The following is a 19,218-nucleotide window of genomic DNA, read 5'->3' on the forward strand; positions in this document are numbered from 1 at the left end:
AGTGAATGTAGCAATAGGCCGACGAAGGCAGTGAATATATACATATTGTTCGACAGCTATGCTCCATGTGGTGATGCCGACCACTTCAAGATGTAACCACCACAGCAGGTTCAAAATCCTCTGTCAGACCAACAACTAACAAACAGTTAAAACTCGCCTATGAAGCCGTATTATAATCCACATATCGATTATATGGCAACAAAAACTCCCAAAAGTCCAGGCGATCTAAATCCAGCAAAATATTTAGCCCAAACACATTATTACATCCATAGATATCCACAAACTACTGTTGCATTGTTCCAAATACTCATACTTCTCCACATATGATCAATAATATCTCCAGTTTGCATGTAAAGCTGCAGACTCTGGGCTGTCAGAATGGTGGCTGAACTCTGACCTTTTGATTGATACCTCACAGCCAACTGGAGCTTCCTATCCCCGCTTATGGGTGACAATAGCCCACAAGGGCCTGTGTTGAAGGACATGTTTCTCTTAGGCCCAATACCAAACTGGCCCCTATCCCCTCGCCCTATTCACTCCCCCTCCGTTTGCACGGTCACACGGAGCTCCGCCATATTAAGGGCTGTCCCAAACCAATTATTGCTGAGTGCGAGTGGACTGCTCAGCCCTTAGATAGCGAGTGTGCATCAGTGCAGGCTTCTGATGAGCCCAGCAGGAAGCGCAACGTCACAATGGAGGAAACAACGTACAAATGTAAGAGCTCCGTCTTTCTACTTTGCAAAATATTTTAGATCAAACACACACATTTGTTTTCCTCACACTGACTTTACAGTCTCAAACAGACTCACAGAATGTTTGGTGTCAAAAGATGAAAACCTACATGTCCATATGCTTAAATGAACTATTAAAAAAATCCTCATCCCATTCTCATGATTTTTAAAAAAAATATATAATTCTGTGTTCACAGGGACAGAAGAAAAAACAAAGCAGTTAATCAATCTATGAATTACAAATGAGAGTCTCTTCACTAAAAAGAGGAATGCTGCAAAGCAGGGATGGGAGTAAGATTGCCCAGATTAATTAATAAAGTTAATCTGTGAATGTGTAAACTCTGTCTACAAAATATGAACAAGTTAATTACTTTGATTACACTGCACTGTATCTCTTATCTGACTTATTCAAGTTCTCAGTTCAGTTTTAATTTAACTCAATTAATATTTAAATGTTTTTTTTAATAGCCTGTTGCTCTATTTTGCTTTCACAAAGCATCTGTCAGTATCCATGGTTACATCTGCTTCCTTCTTCCGGTAGAGTGGCGAGGGTGTGCCATGGTTTGGCTTCTCTTTCATACACTTCCCCTTAATCAGGAGTATCCTCTGCAGCTGCGAGTGTAACTTGATTTGGAGTGACACTCGGTAGTGAAGTGGTAGTGGGTAGGGAATGGTTTGGGATTGGGCCTTACTTTCTAAGGTCTCATAGCCAATCAATAGTCATGATGGCTTATGGGTCTTGTGATCAATTAAACTCATGACCTCAAGAGGAGATTTTAACTCTGTCTTGGTATTTTAGACTTCCAAATATAGACTACATAAATGATATGCAAATGGCTCATCTATTGTCCTAAGGGGAAAAACAGTCGTTCTTATAAATGTAGGTTTTCTAGATGTGTTTTTATAAACAGTAAGCTTCAAAATAGACCTTACTGTCTGTCTCCTTTAACTTTAGCTTATATTGGAGTTATGCTATGTAGCGTGTAAAATAGAGTATGGTGAATGTGCTAGGAAAGGTAGTATCAGCACTGTTCCTACCTGGAGCTCGCATGTACGGAGCCTGGGTTTGGTTGAAGGTGACAGTGCTGTTTGGGCTGAGAAAGCCATGTGTAAGTAAGGTAAAGGAGGTTATTGGGTTGGTGCAGGGAGCACTTAGTACTTAGCACTTAGCACTTAGTAGCAGAACGACCAAGAAAAGTACATAACTCCTTGAGATCAGGTGGAGAGATCCACTTCCTCTCAGGAGGAAATCCAGGAAGAGGAAGTTTATTTAAGTGCGGGAGTGGCCTATTTGAATCCCTTTTGTTTGAGACCATGCTGCAAAGTGAGTGTGTTTGCTGATCCTGTGAGTTAGTCTATCTCCTTTAACTTTAGCTTATATTGGAGCTATGCTATGTAGCATGTGAAATAGAGTATGGTGAATGTGCTAGGAAAGGTAGTATCAGCACTGCTTCTACCTGGAGCTCGCATGTACGGAGCCTGGGTTTGTTGAAGGCGGCAGTGCTGTTTGGGCTGAGAAAGCCATGTGTAAGTAAGGTAAAGGAGGTTATTGGGTTGGTGTGGGGAGCAGTGAGACCTGGCATTAGAGTGTATCTGGGACGCCAGAGATCACTGTCTAGCCTCCTGGAGGTGTCATGGGACCAACTAGACGAAACACTGGTGAAAGGAGGTTCCCACCCGATGACCCCAAAGACATGTTAGTTATCACTGCTCACTGGTCTGTATAGTTAAGCCTTGCTATAATAGCTTATCAGAGGGCTTAGGAGGTTATTCACTGAGTGCTGATCCTTTCTCTAGAACACAAACTTCTTGTGTTTATTTGAAGTCTGTGTTGACTTGTTTTTCCATTCATAATCACAGATTCAGTACATTGCTTTTTTAGGAAAGCACCTGGACTAAACCTAAGAAAAATATGTACAATATTTATTTTCTGTTACACTGTTATCTACATTGATTTGGACTATGTGAGGCTTGCTATGGCCCCATTTTGTTTTTCAGCTAATACCTCTCAGTCACCTGCAGCATCTTTTTTGAAGAAACTATTCAGGCAAAGATAAAAAACTTTTATTTCTGTGTGTTGAAACTTACATAAATCAATGACAGAAGCACTTACAGTGATTCTGACTGTTGGGGAAAAAATGTGTTACCTTTAAATAAGGCCATGAATGTACATGTACTAAAAATGGAACAAAAACAGCTTTTAATATACATTTGGTTGCATTTGGGTGAGAAACACTGAATAGAAACATAACTCCAAAGAAAACTGGCCACCTTCAAGCAGGGATAGCAAGTGATGTCATAGTCATAACTTGCTCTAGCTGAGATGATATGATTTATGTTTTGCATTTATCATTGTAATCTGACAATTGTTGTTTGCATTGTACAGGTACTTATCAAACAAAACTTCCAAAGAATCTTAAGACTGTATTTCCAGTGTAGTTTACACACTGCTACATTTCTAATAGGACCTTGTCGAAGAGGACACCTACGGTCACCTTGTGTAAAAAAACAGAATCCTAGGCTGTGACCACCAATGACAGCTTGACAGATGGAGGGGAGCTGACATCAGTGCAACGTCCAGATGATAAATTAATTGACGATACACAGACATTTTTCAGCTCCACTTGGGGATCAGCACCATTTACTATGTGTTCTGTCCACATAAATCTGCAGCATGGCTCCGCATTTGCTCTCCTGTACTATTATTTAACAGCTGGAACAAAGAAACTAAATCAGGTTTTGACAGCGACTATTGAAAAATCACAGTTGTAAAAGGAGCTGTCTGAACTGCTGGAAAAACATATTAATTAGTCTGTACAGAAAATGGTACAATGGTGCCCCAAAAAACAAAGCCAGTACTTACATGTGCTGCAAATGCTCACAGTTTTTTCAGCGTTAAAGTGACACTCTATAAAACCCAATGTTTTAAATACAAAACACCCATCACTCATGGCTATAAAAGGGTTATGGTTAGGGTTGCTCATTTATGCAAAGTCTGTAGGAACATTTTTACATGAGCAGCATTTAAATGTCCAGAGAAACTTCTCAAACCAGTCCTGCCGCCTAAAACAAACACCATGGCAAAAACACAGAGCTTCCTGCATCAGAGCGCCCTCCATATGGCTCAGCCTCAGACTCTGTCATAAACATGTTTGTGTGGAGAATCGCTTTTTAAACAGGTCACAGTTCTTCCAAATTAATAGCACAGGCCTTCTCCTTGAATCAGAGGAAAGAATCATCTCGCTGTCTTCCCATAGAGAATGAAATTGGGAAATCCATCCACTCAATTAATCCGACAGTTTCCACATAAAAGGAGGCTTCTTCTACTTCAGAGCGTATAATAACAGCCTGCTGTACGAACTTAATTTATCCATACAGATCAGACAGCATAATACATACCCCTCAAGACAGAATAAAAATGAAATGACCACTTTGCTTTGATCTCAAAGGGGAACACATATGGTTTTACACATTCAGTTTAAACATATGGGAACCTTTCCAGAGGGCATACAGAACCATATCAAACCAAAAGGACTGCCTGCAACTTCAGACTTCTCTTATTTTGACTGCGATTGTTGGTTTGAATAGTATTACACAGAAAAGGCTGCAAGATACATTACACACTGTAATACTGAAAGGTATAGTGAAGATCTTTTTTGCACGTTTCTTTGCCTATTTTACTTTTATCTCTTCAGTATTTGACATTTTGTGTCGCTTGCATGTTGATAATAATCCCGCCTGCTTGTGCAAGCACACGGGCATCGGACGTGATGTGAAAACTTACAGTGGCAAGAACACAATAGTTACGCAGTGTATACGCTTACATTAATCAGCAAAACTACATTATTATACTGCAAACTAATTATTATGTATAATTCTGGTGGCAGTCTGTTTCCCAACAGCTTACAAGTGACTCAGTATTGTCCTCATAGACACAGCCTCAAGAGCACTTCTGCAGGCTTGTCAGATTTCCACTTATTGGGCACAACCAGAGAGAGAAAATCTCTCACAACACTTATCCTGATAATGGAAGTGATGATGCCAACATTGTCAACGGGTCTGCTGTTTGAGAGAGCTGCGAGTGTGTACAACGGCTAAGTGAATGTACAAAAAATAGTGGCTGCAAACACAACACAGCTTGAACCTAACATCCAACTGTGCATCTGTGCACCAAGACAGTAAGTGACAACTCATTATATAAGTCACATCTCAGTACCCTGTTATAGTATTTGTCACATGCATAGAAATGCAGCACATACCAAAAACTGAAATGAGGGATTTAAGAGAACTGCAGGGCCTGTTGAACATAGTGTGAAATGAACGAGATAAATCTATTAATTTATTTCTGTTGTAGCTGAGATATGAGGTGTGGGAGTTTTGGACACATTCATTAGGTTTGCCCAGCAGCCAAGTGTACCAGACAAGGATGTTTTTAATGAACAGTGCCATGGCTCCATGTAGCTAACAATGCGATTCTGGGGCCCATTTCATTAAATCTGTGATGTGTGCGACAGCCTGTGGCCAGCATGAGCTGCTTGTAGTCTTGACTGTCTTGCAGGTAACTGGTGGGGAAAGGATATGCTCCGAAGCTCTGCAAAAGCTCCCACAAGTCCCCTCTGACTCCATCTGTGTGCTGCATTTGTGTTGCTTCTCTGCTTTCAAACATCCTCACACATATCCTCTCACCTGAATATGGCTCTACTGTCTGCCACACCCCAGTGCTTTCTGTGTGAGGGTTTATTTCCGTGTTTTTCCCATTTTTCCTGATAGGTGTGATCCATGTGAGCAGAGATCTGCAACGTAATATCATCAGCTCTTGCTTTTTTTAGTCCAAGTTTGATTGTGATGAAACAAAAAGGTTTCTAATTTGATGGTTCTTTATCTGATGCTGTTTCGTGCAGTAGGAAAACAAATTAAAAAATGCAAACTTGGGGAAGGAACAAGTGTTGGTGTGGAACAGTGCAACAACAGAGCTATTAAAATTAATTACACCTATGTTGACTGAGAGGCTTTGCCATATACCCAGCCCACTGAAGCAGCAACACTTCAACTTTTAAAGATGAGCCCTCAAAACAACTATTGATACGGCATGCCCATAACACTAGAATCCAAAAAGGAGAAGCAGCAACAGATAAAAATACAGTTAGTAGTCTTGAGGGCCATCGAAAAACTGCCAAGGCAAAGATGAAAACAAAAGATTCTTTGAGCCAAATCAATCAAAAAAGAAGAAAAAAGCAGGAGACAGGTCATTTGAACTGGACAAAAAAATAAATCTCTAGCAGTAATGGGAATGTTTGCCGTCAGTGGTGTTTCTGAGGGATATGATACCAGTGCTGAAGAAGTGAGGGCACAGACAGGCGGCTGCACCTGCTGTGATGACGTTGCATCTAATGCTCACAGTAAAACAAAGCAGTCTTGAAGGCAGCTCCGTGTCTTTATGCTGCGTTCACACTATGAGCGACACAGCAACAGGGTACAAGTCATTTTCAATGAAGGCAGGTGACACGATACTACAAACTGACGTCCGTCACTTGTCGCTACAGATGAGAGTGCTGAGCTACAATCAAAGTCGAGCTGGCCTCAGCTTTTGTAGCACTTCAATGACATGGCAAAGCATCAGCCAATCATGTTTTTTGTTTCTAGCTGTGGCACTGTGTTATTTTGCTTAGTTAGATGATGCTATGCAAAACTTATGTGTATCGCTGTGCCTACCATGATGCAATGGGGCAATGAAATGTTATGTTAAAATGGGGCTCAGACGTTAATCAAAAGCATGATAGTTTATGACCAAATTCAAACTTTAGATGACGTTCAGTCAAAGTGCTTTGTGGCAAGCAGAAGCCTTGGATAATGTAACTATAGCCCCTTTTACACTGCCAGATTTTCCGCGAAAGTTGGGCCGTTTTGCCGGCAAGCTGCGAGCGTTTAGGAGGGCTGTTGATGACTTGTGGGAGGAGCTGCTGATGACGCTGCACGTGCGAGCCACTAGCGGTGGATAAACAGGAAACAGCTGATAGGAAGGAATTAGCGAGCAGCTAGTAGCAAGAGGGAAATGCAAACCTGAAAGACACTGTAAAGATGAGCAATTGGGGAGACAAGGAATTGCGCGCCCTCCTTGTCCTCGCAAAGGAAGAGGCCATTAACCGTCAGATGACGGGGACGGTGAAGGACAGGCCAACTTATGAGTGAATCGCCAAAGGACTGACCAGCCGTGGCTTCCCTCAGAGTACGTCACTGTTTATGTCACACGCTGAGCTACACGTTTTTTTTACTTCCTTACGCCCCCCCACTGCCCCGAAAAAGGCGCATTCTGTATGAACAAAAGTAGGTAGGTGGCATTTTGCTGCACTCCCCGATTTTGTTTTTATACTGCCAATGCTGAAAGAAGACTGATTGGGCTTTCCTGCAAATCTGCACAATTCCTATTTAAAAAGGGCTTATGTTAATGAGTTAACACTTAAATGGCAACTCGGCAATAATGTTGCTAATCATGCTGTCGCATCGTTACTCATAGTGTGAACACGGCATTAAATTCCACCTAACAGTCCAAGTGTTGATGACCAATGTCAACCAAGTGACACGAGGATGTCAGTGACACACAAATGACAGCACCCAAGGTCTGCCAGAGAGCGAAAGGGATATCAGACAGTAACCCACATGTTACTGAGGAGCCCTGTCTGAATGTCCAATGGAGAAGAGAAGGGGTGGCTCTCTTGTGAGAAGAATGGCTAAAAATAGAAATAGCTGTGCTTGCCGAGAAAATGTATTGCACACAGGTGCATCAAGTCTGTAAAGTGCCTTCCTATACATCCTCCACTTTTGAGTGATTTCAATTGCCATTAAAATCCTCTTCCTCCCTGTGACGGATTATTGTATTGTTAGTTAAACATATGCACCACTGTGCCTATTTTGAGCGAGATGCTAATGTGGCCATGCCCTTGTAACATGCTGATGCTTGGCAGGTATAATGTTTACCATGTTCACCATCTTGGTTTAGCATGTTAGCAAGCTAATATGTTAATCATCCATCCATCTGTCCATTTTCAATCACCAATCCGGGGCCGGTTTGTGGGGGCAGCAGGCCAAGCAAAGCACCTCAGCATCCTTCTCCCCAGCAACACTTTCCAGCTCTTCCTGGAGGACCCTGAGGTGTTCCCCGGCCAGATGAGATATGTAATCCCTCCAGTGTGTTCTGGGTCTGCCCCGGGGCCTCCTACCAGTGGGATGTGTCTGGAAGACCTCTTACAGGAGGTGCCCTGGAGGCATCCCGATCAGATGCCCGACCCATCTCAACTGACGCTTTTCAACGCGAAGGAACAGCGTCTCTACTCTGAGCTCCCTTAAGATGTCTGAGCTCCTTCCCCTATCTCTAAGGCTGAGCCCAGACACCCCACGGAGAAAAACTCATTTTGGCAGCTTGTATCTGTGATCTCATCCTTTTGGTCACTACCCAGAGCTCATGACGATAGGTGAGGGTTGGGACACAAAGCTACAGCTGAGGCTGGTGAGAATGTCATTAGTTTTTCATTAAACCATGGCCTGATGGTGACCCTCATTATTACAGTTCACACTGAGGGAGACATGCATGAATGATCCAAATTGTATATTAATTGCATCCAATATTCATTTCCCTCACAGCTACAAATGTGAACCTCATGGTGAGTGGAAAGTCAAGGCATCAGTGAAGTCATTAGGAGCCATCCTCTGAGGACAATGACTGTCTGTACAAAGACATTTCATCCGTGCCAACTGTTGATGACGAGATATTCTAATGTCTGCAGCCTTTATATCCTGCCTCTGGACCTCATCTACCTCCTCCTCTGCCTCCTCTCACCTCCTATCCACTTTCAATCACCATTTTTGTCGTCTGGCACTAAATTAGCCTCTACAAACAGATGTCTTTTAACACCATGCCTGCCATTACACTGATTCCACTGTTGGGGCTGTAGAGAAGAGATCCTCCAAATCTGTCCAGGTTTCAAAATCTAGCCTTCAGCCTTCACTAACAGGTTGTGTGTATATTGAAAACAACTGTGTGGGTTAAAGAGCATGAGATGGATAGTCTCCAAAGGTAATCTACAAAGTGGTAAAGGGTTTAAGTTTGCAATACGGTACACACCTACACACACACACAAAGCCTGAGAGGCAGTCATTTGTGAAAAATGAACCTGCCACCATCTGCAATCTGAATGTACGCAACACTTGCAAATTACTGCTGCTAAATGGGCTCCAGGACAGCTCTCGGAGACAACAGCTCCTTGTAGTAAGCGAAATTACAAATAAAATTTCTTCTCCCATACAAGTGTCATGATGACAGCTGCTAATTATAGCAGGTGCTGTGCCAACCCTCTGGTTTTTGTTTTCGTTTCATTCCCTCTCTTGTGTGACATGCAGGAAGTTAGTTTTGCTCGCTAGTTGCTCATTAATTTCCCAGGGGTAAAGTAACTGGTTTCCCTGCATTAGCTAAATGATCATCAGATGTTATAATTTCTGTTCAACTAGGGGAAAAACTCAAGAGTACAGAGCAGCAGAACTGAACTAATATGTTTTATAATAACCGGAACACTGATAACAGCGCAAAATCAATTCACTCTAATAAGTGGGAGATGTAAACAGGAAGAACAAATACAATTTCCTGTGCATGGACCTTTGACACCTTTTCTGATTAGTCCAGGTCACGTAAGGTTTTTATCCTTTGTAATTTATTCTACATCTATTTTCTCCATGCCATCTCACTGTGCTAATGGCTTTCTGTCAAAACATTTTGGCTCATACGTACCAAAAATATGTTTTCTAGGCAGAACATCAACTGGCCAAGGGAAGCAAAATTTGTCTTCTTCATTTCTCTAGTTCTTGCAAACGGGTATTAAAGCAAGGAGCACTTTTAATTCTTCAATCACAACTGATGTGAAATGTGAAATTTAATTTTCTCTTTCATTAGTATTGAAGAATCTTCTATCTTCACTGTGTATCTAGGATGTCCTTGGGCTGCACTCCACTTCCATTCAACTTCAGTACACAGCTGTATGAAAAGCCAACAGCTGGAAAAACTACTACCACAAAAAAAAGTCTGTATCCGATCAAAACGGGGAACAAAGACAACTGCAAGCCTTTGGTACTTGTGATGATTACATGGAGAAATAACTGTGATGTGATGTCAAAATGACTTCTATTAGGATATAAAGTGTATTCATCAAACACTCAAGTAAAGCACTTGAATCCTTCAAGTAATATCAAAAGCATCTTAACACAACCCTCCCAGCCCCCAGGTATGCAGTGACTCCTGACAGTTCTCGTGTTGATTCACACTACATGAAATAAACATGCAAACATACCTAATTTCAAACAAACCCAGTGACAGACACTGAGTCTTTAATTAGCATTAAAGTCAGTCAGTGCGTTATTAACCATTATATGGAAATAGCTGGTACTGATTAAATAGCGGACTAAATAAAACTCAGCATGTCTTCACATCTAAAGTCAATCTGGCTTATGGTAACACCTGTTAATACCAGCCAAACATGCCAACTATGCTAACCCTCCAAGTGTTTGATTTTTATTAGGGAGTGAGCAGGTGATTAGCCGGGGAATGCTAATAAAGAGTGTTTATTAGCACAGGGATTACAGGGGGATACAGTTTCAACACAGGCTGCTCCAGTGTGGGATTTATATAATTAAGACTATGGCAATTGATGTGAAGGAAAGTAAGCACTTCTAGTATGTAACCCCAAACTTAATGCAAACATTCATGCAGCAAAGTATCACACAGACAGGAGTAAATGGCGGCAGGTGGTGTAAAGATAATGATAATGCAGCTGCTCACAGCAAGGTGGTGGAGAGAGTGGGCTAAAGGAGATAAAAATAATTTAGTGGCAGGAATAGGAAATGTGGCTATCGCAGTTCAACATCAAATAACCTCCGTGGGATCAAATACGGCAGAATACAAGAGAGCCTCACAAAGTTGAGGCCGGACTTCAAGGTAACTGCTGTATAATGGTACGAAACAGCGTTATGAAATGATAATGTACAACAGATGCGGACATGACTTTAACATTGCACTGAGTGAATAAATCATAGACTTACAGGCAGAATCAGAGAGCAATGCAGTGCACATTTTGTCTGATTCATTCGCTCATTTAGTGTTGATTTTCTTATTTTGCTTTTAAAAAGGGCGAGAGGAAGATTGTGTTTACAAGACGTCTACTGTAAAATGCAAAAGTTCTCATGGATTCGCTTTAGCAAAATAGTAATAAAGTGCTAACAGGAAATAGAGTCCCACTGCAAACCTGATCTCACACTGTAAGAGTAATCTCTAGTTGGGTTCAGCACACTCCATCCAGAGCAAAGGGTCTCATTCTGACTGTAAAGTACGATGCTATATCTCTGTTATCCCTCTGACCTCGTACCACACATAGATTTTTGTCACAGATCCCTCCATCGAGGCTGAAACCAGCTAAAGTACGGCACTGCAGGGACTACAAATCTGATTTGTCACTTGGTCTGGGAGACGGGAAGCCACAGAGTCCTTAATATAATATAATATAATATATAGCTAATGCTGTGAGTGTCGGTATGGGCGCTAGAGAGCAGGAGAGCAAGCCTGGGAGTGCACCGGGACTGAATCCAACATCCATCTTCATTCTGAACGGGGTCACGCTAAAAATAAACACATTAAACTGACAGTGACAAATTACCACGGCTTGAACTATGCACCTGTACACACCTTGTAACAAAGGGGGATATTGTTAAGACTAACTAAAATTTTATAATATGTCGTGATGGCGAGAGGTTAACAAGCTGAGCTTAAAACCACAGCACTGTCAGGAAATGATATGTGAAATCCTGATAAAATATTAAAAATATTTGGCTGTCCAGATGGAGGTTAAACTGTTATCCTCCTATATGGCGTTAACTACAGAGCAGACATCTGATGTGATTGAACAGGGTCCAACATCCGGGCTGCCGTGTCCGCTAAATATTTAATTAGCTCAAAGTATAGTATTTCTAGTACACATGCACGCTGAGGGTCTCAGTGCTGTATGACTCAGAGCGCTCTATTATTAGCCAGTGTGTATCAGGGATGAGGAAAAACAGGGTCAGAACCGCATTACTTGTGTTCTTGGCGTTACTTAGGGGCTTTTGTTTAATGTTCAAAATCACAGTAGAGAGGAGAAATCCTTTGGAGGATTTAAATAAAAATCAGAAAGATGTAATTACATACAATAAGTAACTGATTACAGTTACTTATTGTATGTAATTACAAGTCTCACTGCAGCATTGTGAGAATATCTGTTCACAGGGATTTAATAATCCACTAAAAGGGAAACATTACCGAATTAAAATAAATGCAGCTTTAAATGCTCAAAGAAAATGTTCCACACTTTAATTCCTAAATAAAAAACTCAGTAAATACTGTAAAATTAATTTCTTTCATCCAGTAATTCTCTATGTTGCCAAAACAAGTCGTAGGGAGACCAGGCTTCAACGTGGCTATATTTCAATAGTAGATTTGTGCTGTTACAAGCTGAGGGAATTAACTTAATTTATGTAATCTGTATTTAATCAGGCAGTCTCATTGAGATTAAAATCTCTTTTCCAAAAGAGACCTGGGAACAAGAACCATTCACAAGAACGAAGTCAGCAAAATAGAAACAACACTACACAGTAAACGAGGAATTAAAAGGAGCAGTTGCAAGAATCATAAAAAACATCAGCTTTAATATCACCAAGGGGCTTGTTTGAGGGCAAGTTGCTGTTCATTCTATAGAAAAGGTGCATAGTATCTGAAAGCAGCTCTGCCAACACTGGTGCATATGAGGAATATCTAAGGTTAACTAGGTTTTGACTGTGTACTGTAGTTACTGGATTTAAATGACAAGATATAGGTAGCTGTATAAGTGAATAACATGAGATAGCTAGTTCCACTTGGATGTAAGGAAGCCCATCCAACCGAGTGAAACAGAGAACACAGCTGAGCACAAAATTAGTCATTTGCAACAAAGTTATAACTCATTTCTCCAGCAGGGTTTAACGGCTGGAGTGTTGATGGGGCAGCATGACGATACAGAGCATCTCCATAGTCAAGGACAGACATGAAGGTTGACTGCACAACAGTTTTATGGCTAGAAGGAGACAGACATCCCTAAATTCTGTACAACAAGCCTGTTTTTTTTTTTTAAACTTTGAGTCAAATATGCAAATATGAGTCCTGAATTCCTAATTATTATTTTAATGACTCAGCAAGAGTATCATGAGTGCCATTTAATCAAAGTTTTAACGGCAGGATAGTCAGATTCAGAAGTGGAGGTGGAGAATATTATGTATACTTAGTTTTTACTGCATTTAAAACTAGTTCATGATTAATGAGTGATAACTGGAAAGCACCAAAGGCTGACTGACACTGCTGTATTTCACTTATCAGACACAATCAAGGTTCTAGTTTCAGGATTCGCTTCAACATCAACCTCACGCTGAGAGCAGACGTTAGAGGACAGAGTGTGTGTATGTGTGTTTGTGTGTGTGAGAGAGACTGTGATAGAGAGGGCGGTTGAGAGGGAAGGTGAGTTATTACACAGAGAGCGAGCTCGGTTACTCAGCTATTGTTCCTGATGCAAACTTCCCCACATTCAAAAATGTCAGGTTTTCACGAGATATTACAGAGACTGTAATCTATTTTTCTTAGGAAATTAAACAATACATTTCCAACAGTGTTGGCTGCTTGAGAGAAGCTAGCACATTGTGTTGAGAGCATGGGTTTTAAAAGAAAGGCTGGCGAATGGCCAACAAGTCATCTGATGTAAATCCTGAGTTAGACGGAGTACACAAGCAGAACAAAATCAAAATATCTTGTGTTTTCTAGCCATTTCTAACAATCACTTCAATATGAAACAGTTTATTTGTGATGTGTTATCTCAATTAATCAGACATTTAATAATGTTTCCACAGGTCAGACTTAGTTTCTTGATCGTTTTTTTAATCTTGAAAGCTTTAAAAAAAGTGTTCCACAATACATTTGTTAGGAACTAGTGCAGTAATTCTTCTGCTTCTACTATTTGCCTTTTTCTACAACAAGAGCCGCACCAATCCCAAACTCTCCAAGCATCACACCACAAACCTGCTACATTCCACATCACATATAACTCCACCCCGGGGACAGTGGCTATTATTTCCAACACAGCACCTGCTTCTGTTGCAACTTGTGCCACCATGATTTGTAAGTTTGCTACAGCCAGTCTCGGCACAGAGAGGAGGAGGGAGGAGAGACAGGAGGGCTGTTAAAAAAAAAAAAGAAAAAGAAAAAAAAAGTGCAGGTGGGTGCAGACTCAGGAGAAAAAAGTGCTGGCAGCAGGGCGCTGCCCTTCAGCTTCCCAGGTTACCCTGGCACACAGCGCATGAAGGTCAGACATAGTACACCTCTATCACAAGAAGAAAAACACCAGTGATAAACACAGCTGATAAACAGTTCCACCAACTAAGCCATGTTAGATAACTCCACTCTGACTCGGTGCTGATGAGGTGGTGATTGAGCCACAGTACTTCCTTTCCTCTCATCCCCATTGGCACTGCCCGTGAACTAAAAATTTAAGGCATACTTGCGTGCTGCCACATCCATTCAGGCACACTCAAGGCAAACAGTGCAGCAGAATGAAGGTATGGGCATGCAGCTTTTTTTTTGCCTAAAAGCTGTGGAAAGGAGCTGGCATACGTTACCTCAGTGAGTGGAGCGAGGACTGGTCGCTGGGTGAGAGTCAAAGATCACTCTGCCAGTGCCATCTGTCAAGCAGGTTGGGTACAAAGGAAGTAGGGGAAAGTGTCCCTCTCCCGCCTTCCTGTGCGCCTCTCTCTCGCTTCACAACAAAGTCCCGTGTTACATTAGAGGAGAGAGAGCTGTCCTCCACGAGCGGGGGAATCCTCCGTCAGACTGAAGCCAATCTGAAGCCAGTTTAAATCCCCCCGTGAGAAGATGGGAGAATGCACCTCCCTTTTCCTGGGGAATCGCGACTTGCTCCTGCCACTGCACAAAACCCTCTCTCTCTCTCTCTCTGTGATTCTTCTGCCTCCTTCTCTGCTCTCCTTCCTGATCCTGCTCCACTTGCACACTCGCTCACTCACTCACTCACTCTGGCATGCATTCTTATCCACTGTGGCTCAGGCACTCAGACACACTGTGCTGTACACACAAACATATGCAAATGACACATGCACACACAACTGTCAGCTCCTGTATTTCTGTAGGATCCATTTGGTTTCGTCCTAATCCACATCTCTGCGTTATGTTCCTGCTATCGATACATTGTCAAACATATCACAATATGAGGGTACGCTATTTCAGCTGGGGAAAAATATTGGTTCCTATTTGCTGCTCTAATTAAACTGGCTTATGCTCATCCCCTGCTTTGTGGATGACAAAAAAAATTACTCACACATTTAACCAGGAGCAATGTGTGTGGAGGGATTTAGACAGGACGGAGGCTGCCTCTGCTGTGATGTAAAAAGGGATATAATAAATAAAATAATTCTTACAGGATGAGTCAGAGACCAGTGCGATACAGTAAGATTTCCCCTGCTAATCCTATTCATAATCACAAAAGATGGGCTACACTGTATGTGTATGTGTGTGTATGTGCCCGTGTGCATAAAGCCACCATATGCGCCACTGGATGCTCTCTAGAGATGTTCTATTTTGAGCCTTCAGTTGTAATGCACAACAGGAGAAAGAGGACAGGCAAGGCGCTATTATGAGAATCTCCCCTAAAACTACATCATCCCCCTCCCTCCTCCTCTCCCTTCCGACCAGCACCACCACCTCCCCATCTCTCCTTCCATGCTGAAAATCTCCATGCTTTAAGGGGATAACAGCAGGAGGGAGGGAGGGAGGGACTGAGTTGTCTAAGGGATATAAATAGTGCTGGAGTGACCTAAACCATTAGCAAGTGGTGGAGAAAGGTCCAGCAGCTAACATAATGACAGGTAGTTGCAGCAGCAGGCTCGAAGGCTAGACCAATCAATGGAAACATTTTTTTCCCAAACATACTTTTTCAAGAAAAAAAGAGACACAACCATCCCCTTTAATAAAATACATATAAATACAATACAGCAATGAAGTAAGCATAGTTATAAGAATTTAACTTTTGAAATGTATGCAGGGCCAGCCTAATGTGGCTGCAATCAAAGAAGCCTTGAAATTCTTCCAAGAATTAAAAAAGCACAAACAATTCATTGTGATTAAAAAGTAAAGCACCGCAGCTCTAATCTTTAGATTAGCTCAGGGTTTAAAAACCCTGCACAGAGATGAAAGTCACCTGCCTGCAGTCTCACTGCCAGCAGGCAGCCAGAGACCAATAAAGACCAAGGCATACACATCTCATTCTCTAAGTTTGTGAGACATTTTTACTACTTTGCGCTCACTGGAAAACCCTCAAATAGCGGTTATCAAGTGTTGTTTGCAGCACAATGCAGTCGTGGAACTTCTAACAAGTAGAAGACTTTGCTGTTTTACTCATACAACAACATCAATCCGAGTCTCACCAGCTGAAAATTAATGTTTAGTTCAGTTTTTTTGCTGGTAAAACTTGAGCATGTTATGTATCCACCATCATTGATAGTGTTACCATAAAAGTAATAAGCCAGTGAATCCAGCAGTGCATTCTGGCCATTAGATGTGCAGCCATTGTACAAAACCCACAGGGCATGCAGGGCATTAGCAACTTAGTTGCTATGAAGTATTTCTAAAAGTGTTGCGGAAAAAAAGTTTTTCTCCCATCTTAGTTGTTAATAATGAATCCATGTTATTAAAGTGAGATGAGGGCAGATTTTCTCACACAGCTAATTAGAGACAAGATCAAGGCACAATGTAACGTGTTAGCACTTACTGAAAAATGTGCAGTCATTACATGCTGTGGTCATGTGTGTTGTTGAAGTGATTTAAGCCAAAGTTATTAATGTGACCTTTAACATTTAAGCCACTGGATAATTTACTGCTTCACTTGTAAGCCTGGAGCTCATCATAAAATGATAAACGATAAGTAACATTTGATTTGTCATGATTATACTCTCAAATGTTAAACGTCATGGCTGCTGTAAGACTAATTAAGAATCAGCGTATTCCCACAACATGTAAAAGTGGAGTAAACATACAGATATTATAAGAGTTGAATCTCTGCACTGACTGGCCTAAGCCTGTGTGTTGTGCACAACAGCTGTAATTGCTTTGCTGCTGCAGCTCCAGAGTACACTGCAAATTAGACTGTAGAGATGTGTGGGAAAGCTGAATGGAGCATCTCAGGAGGATTACTTGTCTTGAATAAGATTTCATTAAGGAGGAATGAAACACCTTAAAAATCAATCGCAAGTATTAGCCTTCAATCAGTCATTTCCCGTTTTCCTACCAACACTGCACAAGGTCAAATGAAAGTATTTTAATAGTTACAAGTGAAGTTTCTGTTGCAGTGTTTGAAGAGGTCTCCGTGCAAAATTGCATTACAGCAAGCTGGCCGAGAGGTCAGACCGACAAGTACGTGCAAATCTTTTCCTCATGCAGGATCAAAAGTTAGCTGAGTAAGCTCTTATGAATCCACCAGGAACCTTTAATAATACCTTCTTTGTTTCTGTCTCTCTCTGTCTCTCAACTCAAGAATAATTCTGTCAACTAATTAAAGGACAAATTTATCAAATAATGAACCATAATATTTGCGATAACACAAGACAGATAAAATGCAGTATGAAAAATCATAAAAAATGTGTATATGTAACTGTGTGTGTGTGTTTTGATGCAGGGCTGGTGTTTAGGGGAGGATGCATGGGTACATCACAGTGTATCTTGGGCACAAAACCAACTCTCCAATTACATTTCAACATGTCACCAATAGTGTGTGTTGTGTCAAGATGCTACGTTGAGGTAATTATGTGTCTCTCAGTTTGTGACATGCAGTCAGAGTCTGTTGTTTTCCCCTGTCATCCAGCTCTGTGAAGTCCAGGATTAACAAATCAAACTTAACATATTCCACTCTAATATTCTGTCACATTTTAAAAGGAAGTGCATGTCTGTCTCTACCTAACCTGTCGTGCAGCGACCACAGAACCTTCCCTTTGTTGGTAGCCAGGACTTCTTGTGTCGTCATTTATATGTCTGGACTGTGGTAACAGCAGATTCTGTCTCTGCTTTGTATCTCTGACAGTAAAGAGATACTCTCTGTCTCTGTCGCTCTCTTTCCAGCATGACACCCTCAACTAGCCTTCCCCTGGGCTATTATTTTTGTTTAGAAGGAAAGACATGTTACAGCACCATGCCGACCTGACCATAAAACAAATGTCAGTTTGACCCAGCACATTTGTTTGACAGGTGCTTCGTGATAAAGGTACAGTAGCATGTCAACATCTTGGTTGTCTGGAAGTTTCTAATGCAGCTGCTTGACTGGAATAAAAGAAAACTGGAATAAAGAAAGCCTAAATGCATTAGCACCAAAATATCCTTCATCTTCCATCTATCATGCTAATATATCGTAAACTAGAGATGGCTTGAACTCATCCCAAAAATTGGTATTGGGGCAGAGACAAAAGGACCAGTATCGGCTAATGCTGTAACAATGACTCAGTTAATATAATATCAACCCAATAATAGCCCAACCCCACAAACGTAAAGCATGACAAATGATTGTTTTAACCCCTGTAGTGTATCATATACCACTTTCCCACCAAAACTGGCGCATGCCTGCAGTTTTTTTAGACATGTGTAAACCTACTATAGACTCCTTTCCCATTGCCAGAAGACAAGAGCGGCTCTGCAGCAGAGGAGCTTTGGTGTGTCACGTTCAATGTCTTGGAAAGACCAGAGAAGAGGTAAACAGTGCAGAGGATCATGGAGGCCTATGAAAACTTTATGGTGGTTCTTTTTATACATCTCTTACTTATTCAGTCTCTCTTTCCAACTTGGTGCAGACTAATTTCGATCAATGTTTGAGTGCCGCTTGGGCAGAGATGAATGGTATGTTGTGGCGGTGAATCACTGCATCTCGCTGGTAAAGGAGCTAAAATTAGCGTGTTCGCCCGGGTGTTGTGTTCCCATCAATGCTGATCGGAGCTGGAGGCGATAAATACTGTACCTGTGTCTACTGCAGAGTCATTTAACCTGGGTGTGGATGCCGATTAAAACCGTTCCCATTGCGTTGAAAGGCCAGATGTTAGGTGGGTTTTTTTGTGCAATGGAAAAGGGGCCATAGTGGACAACAACTGACACAACTGTGAACATGGCATCGTGAAAGAAGAATGACGTTGGTGCTAAATGAAACTGAGCAACAGAGGAAGGGTCACAGTTCTTCATTTCTTTCATATCTTAGTTTTTTCTAAAGATAAGATAATACACACTGCCACTGTTGGTTTACATTCTTGTTGCTGGAAGTTGGTTCCTAGCACCCTCTTCCCGATAATGACATCACACACCTCATGAATGATGGCAAGCTTTGATTGGTCAGCCATCAACATGTAGTCT

General features: G+C 41.5%; 1 protein-coding gene across 9 annotated transcripts in view; it reads right to left on the reverse strand.

The window, feature by feature from the left end:
• The window catches only part of gramd1bb (GRAM domain containing 1Bb), a 141,186-nt gene extending 126,409 nt beyond the window's left edge, over positions 1–14,777 (reverse strand). For 6 of the 9 annotated variants that reach the window (XM_078167227.1, XM_078167228.1, XM_078167223.1 and 3 more), the window contains exon 1: positions 14,442–14,776. The gene's annotated coding sequence lies outside the window, so the exon portion shown is untranslated. Of the gene's footprint in view, positions 1–14,441 lie in introns of all 9 variants that reach the window. The other 3 variants (XM_078167222.1, XM_078167230.1, XM_078167238.1) reach the window with 3 other exon arrangements.
• Between the last annotated feature and the right edge of the window lie 4,441 nt (positions 14,778–19,218).

Source organism: Epinephelus lanceolatus, chromosome 4 (assembly GCF_041903045.1).
Source record: "Epinephelus lanceolatus isolate andai-2023 chromosome 4, ASM4190304v1, whole genome shotgun sequence".
In the NCBI taxonomy this organism is placed as follows: Eukaryota; Metazoa; Chordata; class Actinopteri; order Perciformes; family Serranidae; genus Epinephelus; species Epinephelus lanceolatus.